This window comes from Ceratotherium simum, chromosome 2 (genome assembly GCF_057802395.1).
Source record: "Ceratotherium simum simum isolate JZ-2026a chromosome 2, ASM5780239v1, whole genome shotgun sequence".
NCBI lineage: Eukaryota > Metazoa > Chordata > Mammalia > Perissodactyla > Rhinocerotidae > Ceratotherium > Ceratotherium simum.
In genome coordinates this window covers 86,774,914-86,789,565 of record NC_141901.1, presented here as the reverse complement: position 1 = coordinate 86,789,565, position 14,652 = coordinate 86,774,914, and the positions used below count along the sequence as shown (strand labels likewise).

The following is a 14,652-nucleotide window of genomic DNA, read 5'->3' as shown; positions in this document are numbered from 1 at the left end:
TACATGTAGATTTCCTTTACAAAAGAGTAAATTCTACCCTGTTTTCAGAGCTTCTCCAGTGTCCGCAGTTTCTCAAAATAATGCTTATACCAAAGAGGCATATCTCCGTGGCATAGTCTGCTACTCTTCAGTGACAAAAGAAAGATCCTTCACAAAAGAAGAAATCTGAATGGCCTATTAACATATAAGAGAAGTTTAACTTCATTAGTCCTCAGGGAAATGCAAATGAAAACCACAAGGCAATACCACTATACATCCAGCAAAAGACATGCATATGTCTTTGGAATATACCAGAGTATATGCAAAGGAATGAATATAGTGATGGGACATGGAATCTAAGTCATACAAGAAGAGGAAGTGAGGACATGAAGGGAGATGGACAGTGCAAAGATGTCAGGGCAATGAATTAGAGGGCCTAGTGGGCTCAAAGAATTGTTGAAGTTGGGGTACCAGAAAGTTGATTGGAAAGATATCTATAGTGAAATGACCAAGTTGAGGCTGGAGAGTTACCCAGGAATTCTGGGAGTCTGGCTGTGCCATCTGAATTCATCGAGGCCTGGGTTAGTTTGGTGCCATGGGGACAGTTTTGAATTTTGGCTTAATCATCAAGTTACATTGTGGCTTCAGGCTGACTTGGACTTTCAGAAAGCAGCAGTGATCCCAGGAATCTCCCAGTTAGTTGTCACCCATTTCAGCAGCCCCATCTGGGATTTAGGCCAGGATTTGGAAGATACACCGTCTGCCTCCCAGTTTCTCCAAAAGGGTTACATGCTGTTTGTCCATCTGGCTTTACTCTCTCCTCTTGATCCTCCAACCCGTAGAAGATAAAAACTTTAGATTGCCCACGTACATTTGAGAATGGGTATTGAGTGGAAGACTAGATCCAGTAGACAATAAGGTTATATCTAGATTCCAGTTAGTGAAGTGTTTCTTATCCCAAGGCATTATAGTATTTTAAGTCATGAGACTGATAAAGATGGGGAAGAGTGTGAATATTAATTAAAAAAAGAAGAGTTCTGAGAGTGGAGCCCTGGTGCTCACCAACGTTTACAAGTTCAGGAGATGAGGAAAACTAGTAAAGGAGACTGAGACATAGAGACTGGTGAGGTAGGAGAAAAATGAAGAAAGTGGGATATCCTAGAAGTCAAGTGAAGAATGTGATTCCAGAAGGAGGAAGTTATCAACTCTGTCAAATGCTGCTAATACGTCAAGTAAGATGAAGACTAAGACTCGACCACTAGGTTTAGCAAAATGAGAACCACATCTTAAAACAGTTTTGGTCGAGTGGTAGAGCAAAAGCCTGGATGGGGAAGGTTTAAGAGAAAATGGGAGGACAAGAACTGGAGATGAGTTTTGCTGCAAAGAAGAGCAATGGAAATAGGAAAATAGCTGGCGGAGGAAAGGTAGCCAAGATTTTTTTTAAGATGGGAGAGATAATATCATGTTTGTATGCTAACGGAAATGATCAAGTAGAGAAGGAAAAAGTTAAGATGCAGAAGAGGAAAATAAGAATTGTTAAAGCGATATCTTTTAGTAGGTCAGAGGGAGAAGGTCAAATACCGTATGATTTCCTTCGTTAAGTAGTAGATAATAACAACAATAAACAAACACATAGGGACCGAGATTGGATTGGTGGTTACCAGAGGGGAAGGGGGGAGGGAGGAGGGCGAAAGGGATAATTCGGCACATGTGTGTGGTGATGGGTTGTAATTAGTATTTTGGTGGTGAACATGATGTAATCTATGCAGAAATAGAAGTATAATGATGTACACCTGAAATTTTTACAATGTTATAAACCAATGTTACTGCAATAAACAAAAAATTAAAAAAAAAAATAGATGAGTAGGTAAGAAGGGATGGCTTCTATCATACAAGTGGAGGATTTGGCCTTATACCAGAAAAATGGAGAGCTTTATACAAGTAACAGCAGGGAAGGCAGGGTATAAAAGTACAGATGCTAGTGGGTGGAAAGAGATGGCAGTGAGAATTTGTGAAAATTCTATTCTTTTTTTTTTTTTTAAAGGATACCAGGATACCATGCTGGTGTTTTTGTTTTTTTGTTTTTTTGTAAGGAAGATCAGCCCTGAGCTAACATCCAATGCCAATCCTCCTCTTTTTTTCTGAGGAAGATTGGCCCTGGGCTAACATCCATGCCCATCTTCCTCCACTTTATATGGGATGCTGCCACAGCATGGCTTGACAAGTGGTGTGTTGGTGCACACCTGGGATCTGAACCTGTGAACCCTTGGGCCACCTAAGCAGAGCGAGAGCACTTAACCGCTGCACCACCAGGCCGGCCTGTGAAAATTCTATTCTTATTGCTTCAATTTTCTCTCTTTTCCGTAGCATCTCCTTGGTAAACAGGAGGGGGGAGACATCAGTCCATGTTAACTACCATTTTTATTAAGACCTGTTTTATTCTTAGCATTTATCACTATCTGAAATTCTCTTGTCTATTTTGTCCTTGTTTTTCACCTGTAAAACCTATGGGAACCATAGCTCTTGAGCAAGAATACTTTTTTTTTAATGCTGTGTCCCTATTACTTGAAACAACACCTGATACATAGTAGGAATTCAATAAATATTATCAGATTGCTCAAAAAATATATAAATGAGTGGGGGCCAGCCTGGTGGCACAGCGGTTGGGTGTGCACGCTCTGCTGCAGCAGCCCGGGGTTCACAGCTTCGGATCCTGGATGCACACCGATGTGCCACTTGTCAGGCCATGCTGTGGTAGAGACCCATATAAATAAGTAGAGGAAGATGGGCACAGGTGTTAGCCCAGGGCCAATCTTCCTCAGCAAAAAAAAGAGGAGGATTGCCATCGGAGGTTAGCTCAGGGCTGATCTTCCTCACAAAAAAAATGTATATATATATATATATATAAATGAGTGAATGAGAGGAAGATGATGAGAGAGAAAATATGAACTTTTCTTTCAAGAAATATAGCTGGGGCTGGCTCAGTGGCACAGTGGTTAAGTTCATGTGCTCTGCTTCGGTGGCCCGGGGTTTGTGGGTTTGGATCCCAGGAGCAGACCTACACACCGCTCATCAAGCCCATGCTGAGGTGGCATCCCACATACAAAATAGAGGAGGATTGGCACAGGTGTTAGCTCAGGGCCAATCTTCCTCACCAGAAAAAAAAAAAGAAATATGGCTGTGAATGGGAACAGAGAAGTGGGAAAATAGGTCAAGGCAGATAAGAGATTAAAATATGATTTCTTTAAAATGATGGAATAGACGAGTAAATTGAAATACTAACAGTCCAAGGAGGTGGCCTCTAGAGCACAAGTGGAAGAAATACCCTTGGATATAAGTGTCACTGACTAGTGCCCCGAGGAACTCAAAGGTGGGTTTGGAAGCATTTAACTGTTTTTCCAAGTTGTTTTTTTATGTTAAGGAGACACAACCAGCAACCACCCTGAAGCTGACCAAGCCTCCCTACAAGAGCTATGCCCATGACCTTGCCTTACTTTTAATATGAAGATCTCTTCAGGAGGACATTAAGCCTCATTACCATAATCTGCAGCGTACCTGCCTCTCCCTTTTGAATATTTATTACCCACCTGAAATAAAAGTTCCTGCTTCCCTTTGTTTGGGGATGCCATGACTTTGGAAATGATTTCTCATGGCCTCCTATTTGCTGCAAATACACTTTACTTTGTGGACAACTTCCACCGGTGTAGAGTCTTATTTAACTCACCAGGAGGCGAGCCCACTTGGTTCGGTATCAAACTGGCGACCACGGCAGGGCATACTCCTTTGTGGTGCCTGTGCCGTCAGCTTGACATCGCTGCTCCACCAGGAAACCCAGTGGCCACACTGAGTGCTTTGCTTGGAGGATCTCTCCATGGAGGTGAGTGGTGCCAACCCCACAGCATGGCTATAAGAGTTATTTCCTTAAGCTGTCTCATAAAGCCTGTCTGTTGGGGGCCTGGCTTTGGGGTTTGAATCCCCACCAGGAGGTAGCCTGGCTAAGGGGAGTGAGAGTCCCCTCTGTTTGGATGGATTGCATGACCTGGCTACTCTAGAAGGGCCAATGCTCAGCTCTGGTGAAACAGGAGCAATCCCTGGTGACCAGTCAGGGGTCAAACCCCATCTGGAGACTGAATCTCATCTGGAGTGCACTGAGTCTGTCTAGGGGTCAAATTCCCTATGGAGATTGAATTTCATCTGGAGTGATGAGGTGGCGGTTTGAGGCCCCCTGTGGTCACTGAGTCTGTCTTTGTGTTGTGCCTGTGATCAGAGGAGGATCCCCGTTGGATGGGGTTAAACCCCTCTGGAGTTGCTGAGCCTGTTTTTTGGTTTCTTTGTGTGTTTTGGTTGAGGATGCTCGACATTTTCCACAGCCTGGCTTTTTGGACTCATAGGTCTTCTTTTCTCCCTTGCCCTCCTTATCAGTGGTCGCTGGGTGAAACCCAGCGTCCACCCATTTTATCTTCCCTTTAAGGATTTAGTTACGTGGCCTGGGTCCAGTTTCAGGCTGTTAGGGTGCTAAATTTCCTCTGGGCACAACCTTGTGGCATGTGCCTCACCATTAACCATTACAGGTTGCTCCTGGGAGGTTGGAAACAGACGATAAGAAAAGACGCTAGAATCCACAGTCAGAGAGCTCTTGCAATGACTAGTCTTAAGAACTTAATCAAATTTGGAGTCTCAGCCTCCTCTTGTGGTCTTAATGAAAGCTCCACATCCCACTCTCACCTCTGGGAGCTCTCCTCTGGTTTGTGGGCACCTGGAGTGATTCCATGTTGGCCCCTGGGTCAGTCATTTGACTGACAATCTAGAACCATGTTTAGTCTCCTGTCAAGAACCTGTTGAGTATTTTAGGTGCCTACTGAGTCAGTTATAGGGACGGGAGATCTGTATTCTGTCAACTGTCCTTCAGGGTTGTGTTGACCCAGCATGGGAACTGTTGTTTGTGTGACCCTTATCTTGAGAATCCTTGGGAAGAGGCCATGAGGGCGAGGCCTGATCACCTTTTTCCCGTCTTTGTCTTTTTCATAACCTCCTCTTTTGTCAGCAAGTCGAGGTTAAGTTCAGGCTGGACCTGAGCAGAACCTGGACATTCTGTAAAATTGAAAACTTGAAAACCTTTTGCCAGGGACTTAACTCTCAACCCCGGCAATGGGAGCCCCAGTTCCCAGCCTGCTCTAGGCTTTCGCCTCTGGCCTCCTTAGCTTGCCTTGTGCTGGCTCAGGGACTGGGTATCCGGGCTGAATGGGACTTGACTAAATCTCATAGCTATATTGATGCCCGCAGTTGGTCTCAGCACCCTTCTCCGGCCCGCTGTCAGTTGGACAGCAGCTTTACCGCCATGGGGAACACCTCAAGCATCCCCAGAGACTCACCCCTTGGGTGCCTTTTAACTAATTGGAAACACTTTCAATTGGATGGGTTATGCCCCAGAAACTCCATCTTAAAGAAAACTTGACTGCTTTCTTTGAGGTAGATTTTCTGCTTCCATCTTCTCTAGAACGTAAGAGCCATTCTTTGAAATGCAAACGTTTCTCAGAATTTAGTGAGTTTTGTATTGCGCCTGATTCATAACAAAAATTTAACATCTCTGTCAGTGTCTACCTGTGTGTTTTTGTGTGTCTATATGTATGTGTAGGAGACCAAGGTTGGCCATCTCAAAATGTGTCTCTTTACCTTGATTGTTTTGGGAACAGGGAACTCTGAGGGAAGGCTTGACCTCCCCCACTGCTAACTGCCTGAAAGAATTTAAGATAAGAGGACTGTCCCTAGGACAGGCCATCACCATAGATAACTCCCGATATCAATAGACTGGGAAGGTTCTTGCTAAGCCCATTCTAATCAAAGTGCTGTTTACCAAACATTTACTTTCGTAAGAGAAATCTCCATTTGTAAAGGTATCTCCCTCTCTGTACCTGGAAGAGGAGGGGATGACATCATCTCTAGAAATTTATCATTGTGGAAGGTGAGGCCTTAAATCTGCATAATAACCTTACTCTTGTTTTCTGTGCTTTTCTGGTAAAAGCATCCTAGAGGCAGTTCAGATTCCACCCAGTTCCTTTATCTCAGAAAGGATTATCACCTCTCTGGGAAGTATTATCTGGCCCATCACCAAATCCTAAGACTGGAGAACGAAAACAAAAAAGGAGGAAGGCCAAAAAATGGCCATAAGAGCACCCTTGCCAAAAATCTAGCATCTTGAGTGTCTTCTCCAAAAATGTTAGTAAAAAGGCTTAGAACAAAATTTGGATTCATAACTAGGGAGGCTTGTGCCTGATTCATGACAGTAATTTTAAAACGATAGCTGTGGAACTCCCATGTATGTGTGTCTATATGTATGTTGTAAACGTGAGATATTTTTCTGCTTCCAGTTGGTATGACCAAAATTAAGAGCTCTACTGAAATTGGCTTAAAGTAAGCACTTACATAAATTCTAAATGTAATAGAAATTAACCCAAATGTCTTTCAAGTTAACGTGTTATAGATTAACCTTTGGTAAATGAACGCTGATTTAAGTTTGTTGGTTTGATAGAAATAGGCATGCCCTCAGATTAGTCAGTATTTGGGTGTGATACGACATGCAGCCTGGGTTTGTCAATTAAGCTCATGTTATCTGTTACAAATTAATCAGCAAAAAATAATAGTTTTATTTATTTTTAATTTTTTTTAGATTTTATTTATTTATTTTTCCCCCCAAAGCCCCAGTAGATAGTCGTATGTCATAGCTGCACATCCTTCTAGTTGCTGTATGTGGGACGCGGCCTCAGCATGGCCGGAGAAGCGGTGCATCGGTGCGCGCCCGGGATCCGAACCCGGGCCACCAGCAGCGGAGCGCGTGCACTTAACCACACAGCCACGGGGCTGGCCCCAAAAATAATAGTTTTAAATGATAGCTAATTTTGTCTAATGTCTCATGAAGTTGTCATGGGTAATCTAAACATAATTGTTGGAAACAAATGATTTAGGTAGATGCAAATGGGTAAGAGTTTTGGGGTACAATAATTATGTTTTATGGTCAGTATACTGGAAAAAAAAAAACAGCTTCCAAATCCTTTTTGCTAAATTAAAACTTTAGAGTTTTGCTAAATTAAATTAAATGACAAAAATTTGTTGGGTATCTGGGTCATTTCCAAATAAGATAAAATACTGAAACATTATTGCCAAACGTATCTAAGTTTATCTACTTGTGGCTTCTTATCTCAGAGAAACTAAAAGGTGTTTTGGGTCTATTGGTAAACATGTCTTGTGTTTTATTAAAATTATACTATAAAGTAGCATGTTTCTAAATATATATATATGAAAAGTGTTTAAAATGCTAATGTAAAAAAAGTTTATAATTGCTTACTTAGTTTTTACTTAAAAATTAATGTTTCTAAGGGTTAAAAATTCTAATATGTGATTAAAACTACCAAAAATTAATGAGGAAAGCATCTTTGTATTCAAGGAATGTAAGATATATGTTTTCAGTAAAGATGGTGTAAAGAATGGAAAGATTTTTGTTTGACTTGCTAAGAAAGATAAATTTGTCCTAAAGTACTAGAAGGCAGGCATGGGACAAATTCTGAAAGTAAAAATTGACAGAAAGTTTGTGAAAGTAAAACTCTGAGTTTTATGCATGGTCAAGTTGGCTAAGATTAAACTAAATCCAACTAAGTAAATGAGTTTTAATGTCAGAAGTAAGCTGGTGCAAGGGGCCAGACCAGTGGTGTAGTGGTTGGGTTCACACATTCCACTTCAGTGGCCCAGAGTTTGCTGGTTCAGGTCCTGGGTGCAGACCTGCTCACCGCTCGTCAAACCATTCTGGGGCAGCATCCCACATAGAGGAACTAGTAGAAGGACCTACAACTAGGATATACAACTATGTAATGGGGGCTTTGGGGAAAAAAAAGGAAGATTGGCAACAGATGTTAGCTCAGGGCCAATCTTCCTCAAAAAAAAAGAAAAAGTAAGCTGGTGCAAAATTAACATTTGGTCTTTTGCGTGTGTGTGTGTGTATGAGGAAGATCGGCCCTGAGCTAACATCTGCCAATCCTCCTCTTCTTTTGCTGAGGAAGACTGACCCTGGGCTAACATCCACGCCCATCTTCCTCTACTTTATATGGGAGGCCGCCACAGCATGGCTTGACAAGTGGTGCATTGGTGCATGCCCGGTATCCGAACCGGCAAACCACGGGCCAACGCAGCGGAGTGCATGCACTTAACCACTTGCGCCACCATGCCGGCCCCCAAAAATTTGGTCTTCTTTCTCTTAAAATAATTTCCTCTGTTCAAAAAGACTTAGGTACTGTTTTAACTCTCTGTTTGCCCTTGACTGTTTCTGTTGTCACTTTGATTGAATGGATAACTGAGCATTGTTTCACAGTGAGCATTGTTTCCTACTTGATCAAGTGTTTTGAAACCCTTTGATATTTTTGACAAGCTTCTCCTTGAAAAAACATTCAGATCCTAAATGAAGTCTTGCTTTTGACCTGCAAGAAAAAAAAATTTTTTTTCCCTTTGAGAATTCTCAGAGGGCCCCAGGGACTTCTTAAAGAAATCTTCTCTCTTCCTATAAAGAGGAAGATGCCAAACTTATTAGGCTTATTTGATATGTTATATTACATGGGAAGCATTGTCAAATAAGTGATGATAAATCTTCTTAGGTGGCATTATGTGGGTAAATGTTACTGATCTAAGTGTTTTAAAAACTGTATAACATTACAAAAACTCTGATCTGTCCTGGTTTTCAGTCATAATTCTGGTTATTATTTTAAAGTGTTGTATGTCACAAAAATTAACCAAATTTCTTTGTTAATTGACATTTTGGGGTCTTGTCGTTTACAGACAATTATTGTTTTACTCTGATGCTTTTGCAAAATATGTTTCATCTTCAGAGAAATTCACGGAAAGGACTCTGACGCTTACTCTAGAATAAGGCTTCTGATAAAGTTTCTGATTATAAAACTGAACTGGGTAAGAAATTACAGAACTCTAACAGAGAAACTGATGACTTCATGAAATTGCTAACAAAATGTTAAGATCAAGAATCGATTATACAGGACTGAATGAACTGAGGAGGATGATTATAATTTTTATGATTTTTCATTTGAAATATTGCTGATTTTTTGATGTTTTGTTTTTTTCCAGATTTAAGGAAACTTGTTCTCTTTTCTGTCAGGCTAACTGTGGCTTATAGCAATTTGGTAAATTATAACTTTGTAAGCAGAATTGAAACATTTATCTTTTTATCCCTACCTGATCCCTCCAGGATTTGGAAACTCTTAGTGAGTGAGTATTGTTTTCATGGCAATATAGTTATTTGCATAAGTTCAATAAGAATCTGTTCTCCTTATAACAGGACACAATTGGAAACATTAGTTATATTACCAAAGCTTTGACTGGAATATCATATTTGAGAAAAACATGCATAAACTCAAATATGAAGATATGACCAGACAGCTTTTGAAAGACACAGATTGGACTTTATGGAATAAAGCCACTTGGAAATATTGGCCTGATAGCTTGTTTACAGAAGTTCCAAGCAATTTTATGTGGGTGAGTAAGGAAAGTCAGTGATCTGGCAGGTGCCTGGAACCTCAATATTTTGGGGAACCTCAAAAGAAGAGAGGAATTCACCTAAATCTGAAGGTATTGCAGGCAAAGTCTGATGACAAAGTCCTTGGCTTGGCTTTCCTGGCCTCGAGAGGCCTTTAAAGTTCAGTCTGAGATTCCTCATAAAGAGATCCAGCAAAGCAGATTTAAAAGAGCCTATATGATCAGCTTCTATTCTTGCTGTACTTATGTAAATAATTGAATCAAGTTTTATTGGAACTGGACTTATTTTGCAAACCAGTTAGTCTTAATTCAGCTATCTTTGGTAAAAATGAGGGTGATTTTAGAAAGAAAAATTATGTTTCAATAGAAACTATAGTACACATTCATGGATATTAGATTCTAGTTCTGTTAACTGTCTTTGAGGTTTTTGTTTTGTATCTGTTACCTGGACTGGATCCTGAATCCTTCTAATCTCCTGAAATATCTGGCTACAAATCTCTGAAGTAACGTTTTCAATTTTCCCAATATTTTCATTTGGAATCATTGAGAAGTGAATTTGCACTTTTTCCTGAAGCCTTGCAAACTGAAGCTGGAGGACTTGAAACAAAATTAAAATTAAGATATTCATGTCTGTTACTGTGAAAGATACCTGAATGCAGGGTGACATCATCAGAGACATTTTAAGCTGCAAAAGATGCTTCAACGCTGACATCTAGAAATCTTAACTGGCTCTCCTCTGAACTCAGAAACTGGTTTATAATTTGCTCCAACGATTAACCTTGTTTTTCTCATTTCCATAGAAATGCTTCTTATTAAATACTTGATTGCTTGCTTCCACAATATAGGTCTAACTTTGGGAGCCCACCTGTCTCATCGCCTTCTAAAATGAACTTAACTGGACTGATCCATTATCAGAACTAAGAAATGTGTTCAGTGAGATGGAACAATCTACCACTCAGCTTCTGGACTATGAAAATTCTTTAAGTTTCAAAAGGACTGTGAGATAGGATAAAAATTGCTGAAGCATTCTTTTCTAAGGAGTCACCCCTTGGACCCACCACACACGGGTAAAAAAGGCACCCATGACTGAACATCAAGAGATCATCACAGACAATTGATGACTCCGAGTTTTCCTGCAAACCACTCTCTGATTTGAAACTCTTGTTTTGGCAACACTATGCAGATAAGTAATGACCAGCTATCCACTCCAGGCTCTGCCCTGGATCCTAACCAATCCCATACCATTTAGGCACAGTATGCTTACAAGGAAGTTGTACATTCCCAGGCAGCAAGACCAGGTCCATCAGAGAAATGGGCAACCCAGCAGCTAGACTATAAAGAGCTAGTGGAATCTGGAGGGGGGAAGGGGGGCAAGTATGCCCATATCCTAAACACATTGAGGCTATAAAATTACAAATGGTTGTTATGAACAATTCGGGGCTATGCCTCTGGTGACTCGCAAACCTATTTAAAGATTAGTTGTAAATTCTGCTCCTCTACTTGTCCCTATGACAACACCCATCCTCAGCAGGAAGCAGTTACAGAAGACGGACCTTTGACCTGTGCCCCTCAAGAATGAGGAGCAGGATAAAACTAAAGGGGGGATTTGTCACCGATTAGTGCCTTGAGGAACTCAAGGGTGGGTTTGGAAGCATTTAACCGTTTTTATGTTAAGGAGACACAACCAGCAACCACCCTGAAGCTAACCAAACTTCCCTACAAGAGCTACACCCATGACCTTGCCTTAATTTTAATATGAAGATGTCTGCAGGAAGAGATTAAGCCTCACTACCATAATCTGCAGTGTACCTGCCTCTCCCTTTTGAATATTCTTTCCCCAACTAAAATAAAAGTTCCTGCTTCCCTTCGTTTCGGGATGCCATGACTTTGGAAATGATTTCTCATGGCCTCCTATTTGCTGCAAATACACTTTACTTTGTGGACAACTTCCACGGGTATGGAGTCTTACTTAACTCACCAGGAGGTGAGCCCACTTGGTTCGGTATCACAACCACCCTGAACCAGACCAAGCCTCACCACAAGAGCTATGCCCATGACCTTTGTCTTATTTTTATTGCTAAGATCTCTCCAGAAGGAGCTTAGGCCTTATCTCCATAACCTGTATATGAAAGCATGTTTTCTAACTGAGCTTGTACAAGTGAATACCCACTTCTCCCTTTTGAATATTCATTCCCCATCCAAAATAAAATGTCCTTGCTTCCCTTTGTTCGGGGACCCCATGACGTTGGAATTGATTCCTCATGGTCTTCTATTTGCTGAAAATACACTTTACTTTGTGAGACAACTTCCACTGGTGTAGAGTCTTATTTAACTTGCCAGGAGGTGAACCCAATTGGTTTGCTAACACAAGGAGTTATCATCTTTTATCATGGTCAAGAGTGTCCAGCAGGGGCCGGCACAGTGGCACAGTGGTTAACTGCACGCGCTCTGCTCCGGTGGTCCGAGGTTTGCAGGTTCAGATCCCGGGCACACACCTACACACTGCTTGTCAGGCCATGCTGTGGCAGCATCCCATATAAAATAGAGGAAGATGGGCACGGATGTTAGCCCAGGGCCAAGCTTCCTCAGCAAAAACAGGAGGATTGGCATCGGATGTTATCTCAGGACTGGTCTTCCTCACAAAAAAAAGAAAAAAAGAGTGTCCAGCATTGTGAATATCAGAGACAAAAAAAGTAGTGAGGACTTTTGGAGTGACAGAAATATTCTATATCTTTATTGGGATGGTGTATGCATTTGTCAAAGCTCATTGAAGTGATGAGATTCACTGAATATAAATTATTTCTCAAAAGATTTGATTTTTTTTAAGTAGGTATGAAAGTTAAATTTGTGGAAAATCTTTTTTGTCACAAAGGCCACACTAGACACTTAAATACATATATCTCAATTAAAGCCCACAAGAATCCAACAAGTTTATAGAATCTAAGGCTCAGAAAGATTAATTAATTTGTCCAAGAACACATGATTAGAAGGTGTAAGAGCCAGGACATCAACACAGGCATGATTCCAAAACCAGTACACAAAGTTGATCAAGGAAAATAAAAAAGCCACATGGACCCAGGATACAAAAAGTCAATTGGTTTGAAACTATGACTTGGGAAGTTGGTATGGTAACATATGTTTAACCTAACTGCATAAGAATATTTAGCTTCTGGTGCCTCTTGTTGGGCATGGATCTAATTTTGTGTGCAAGAGGCAAATAAAATAGAGCAGTAGTTCTTAGAGATCCCTTTGAGAATCTCCTGAAAGTCAAGGACCAAGTTGCCAGAAAATGCACATGTGTACACATAAATCTGCCCATGAAACAATGAACCCCTAAAGGCCAATCATAGAGGAATCCATGGACTAGGGTATATACTCTAATCTGAATGAAATAGTGACAGTTGTAGAAGATCTAGGTATGGTGAATTATTTCAAACCATCGAAAAAAATTCCTGCTTAAACTAAGTAATGTCTAGTAATTTTTTTTCTAAAACACCAAATATTTTTGTTGCTTTTACTTGGCAACAGGCCATACAGGAGTAGCAATTTAGATCCATCTCCTTCCCACCCCCAAGAGAGGATCAGCAATCTAAAACCAACTTCAGGGCTGCCCCATGGCTTAGTGGTTAAGCTCACGCGCTCCGCTGCTGGCGGCCTGGGTTCGGATCCCGGGCGCGCACGGACGCGCCGCTTCTCTGGCCATGCTGGGGCCGCGTCCCACCTGCAGCAGCTAGAAGGATGTGTGGCTGTGACGTGTGGCTATCTACTGGGGCTCTGGGGGAATAAATAAATAAATAAAATTATAAAAAAATAAAAATAAAACCAACTTCAAGTTAGTATGACAAACTCAGGGGTATTTAGGCTGAAGTCAGTGGCTAAAAATTTGGAATCAATGGGGAAATTTAAGACCCCTTAGTCAATCTTCATTTTGATAGACATTCGTGGTATTTACAAAGATGTACAGACATCTTCTCAGATGTCTGCTCAAGTAAAGTGTAAAGAGAAAAGAAGCAAAATTAACCTTTAGGGGGAAGGGACTATTAGAAACTTGGTAGGTGTTATGGACTGAATGTTTGCATCCTCTCAAAATTCACATGTTGAAGCCCTGACCCCCAATGTGTTGGTATTTGGAGGTGGTGTCTTAGGGAGATCATTAGATTTAGATGACGTCATGGGACCCCCATGATGTAATTAGTGTCCTTATAAGAAGAAGAAAAGATCTCTCTCTCCACCCATTAAGAAAAAGCCATTTGAGGACATAACAAGAAGGTTGTCATCTGCAAGTGAGGAACTTCACCAGAATCTAAGTGCGCTGGCACCCTGATCTCAGACTTCCCAGCCCCGGAACTGTGAGAAAATAAACGTCTGTTGTTTAAGCCACTCAGTCTACGGTATTTTGTTATAGCAGCCCAAGCTAAAACAATAGGTCTTTCATAGCTCACAGCCATCTAGTTGGATATAAGGGCTAGTCTCTAGTCTTGTCAGGGAACTAAAACACTGAGGGAATGGTCAGACGCTAGGCATCCAAGCAAAGTGAGAAATTAAGCTCCAGGGACAGAGGAAGACATGTTAGATAAGAATTCTATGGGCTGGCCCCATGGCACAGTAGTTAAGTTTGGCACGTTCTCCACTTTGGTGGCCTGGGTTTGCAGTTCAGATCCCAGGCGCAGACCTACGCCACTCATCAGCTGTGCTCTGGTGGTGACCCACATACAAAGTGGAAGAAGATTGGCACAGATGTTAGCTCCAGGCTAATCTTCCTCAAGCAAAAACAAAGAGGAAGATTGGCAACAGATGTTAGCCCAGGGCTACTCTTCCTTGGCTGAGAAAAAAAAAAAAAAAAAAAGAATTCTACCCATATACAATGAAAGCAATCAGGAGGCTACACTTCAGTGCTAACCTCCAGACACTCAGCGACAAGGTACAGGGAAGCAGATTATTTCTAGACTCCAATATCAGGAAGAGAGATAACTCCAAATGTATATCTAGGCTTTGTTCTCACTAATTCAAGGCCTAGGTGAGATTGAATCAGACACATGGCAGATATCTTAAGGGGAGCTGGGGCAGAGCTCAAGCAAGTAGGGGATGATAAAGACCATTCAGAAAACAAAACAAAACAAAACAAAAAACCAAGCATATTGC

General features: G+C 41.3%; 1 protein-coding gene across 1 annotated transcript in view; it reads right to left on the bottom strand.

The window, feature by feature from the left end:
* Positions 1 to 14,652, bottom strand: part of LOC147918084 (uncharacterized) — a 42,219-nt gene that overhangs the window by 23,456 nt on the left and 4,111 nt on the right. The window contains exon 3 of the mRNA XM_087418040.1: positions 13,147 to 13,284. The gene's annotated coding sequence lies outside the window, so the exon portion shown is untranslated. The remainder of the gene's footprint in view (positions 1 to 13,146; positions 13,285 to 14,652) is intronic.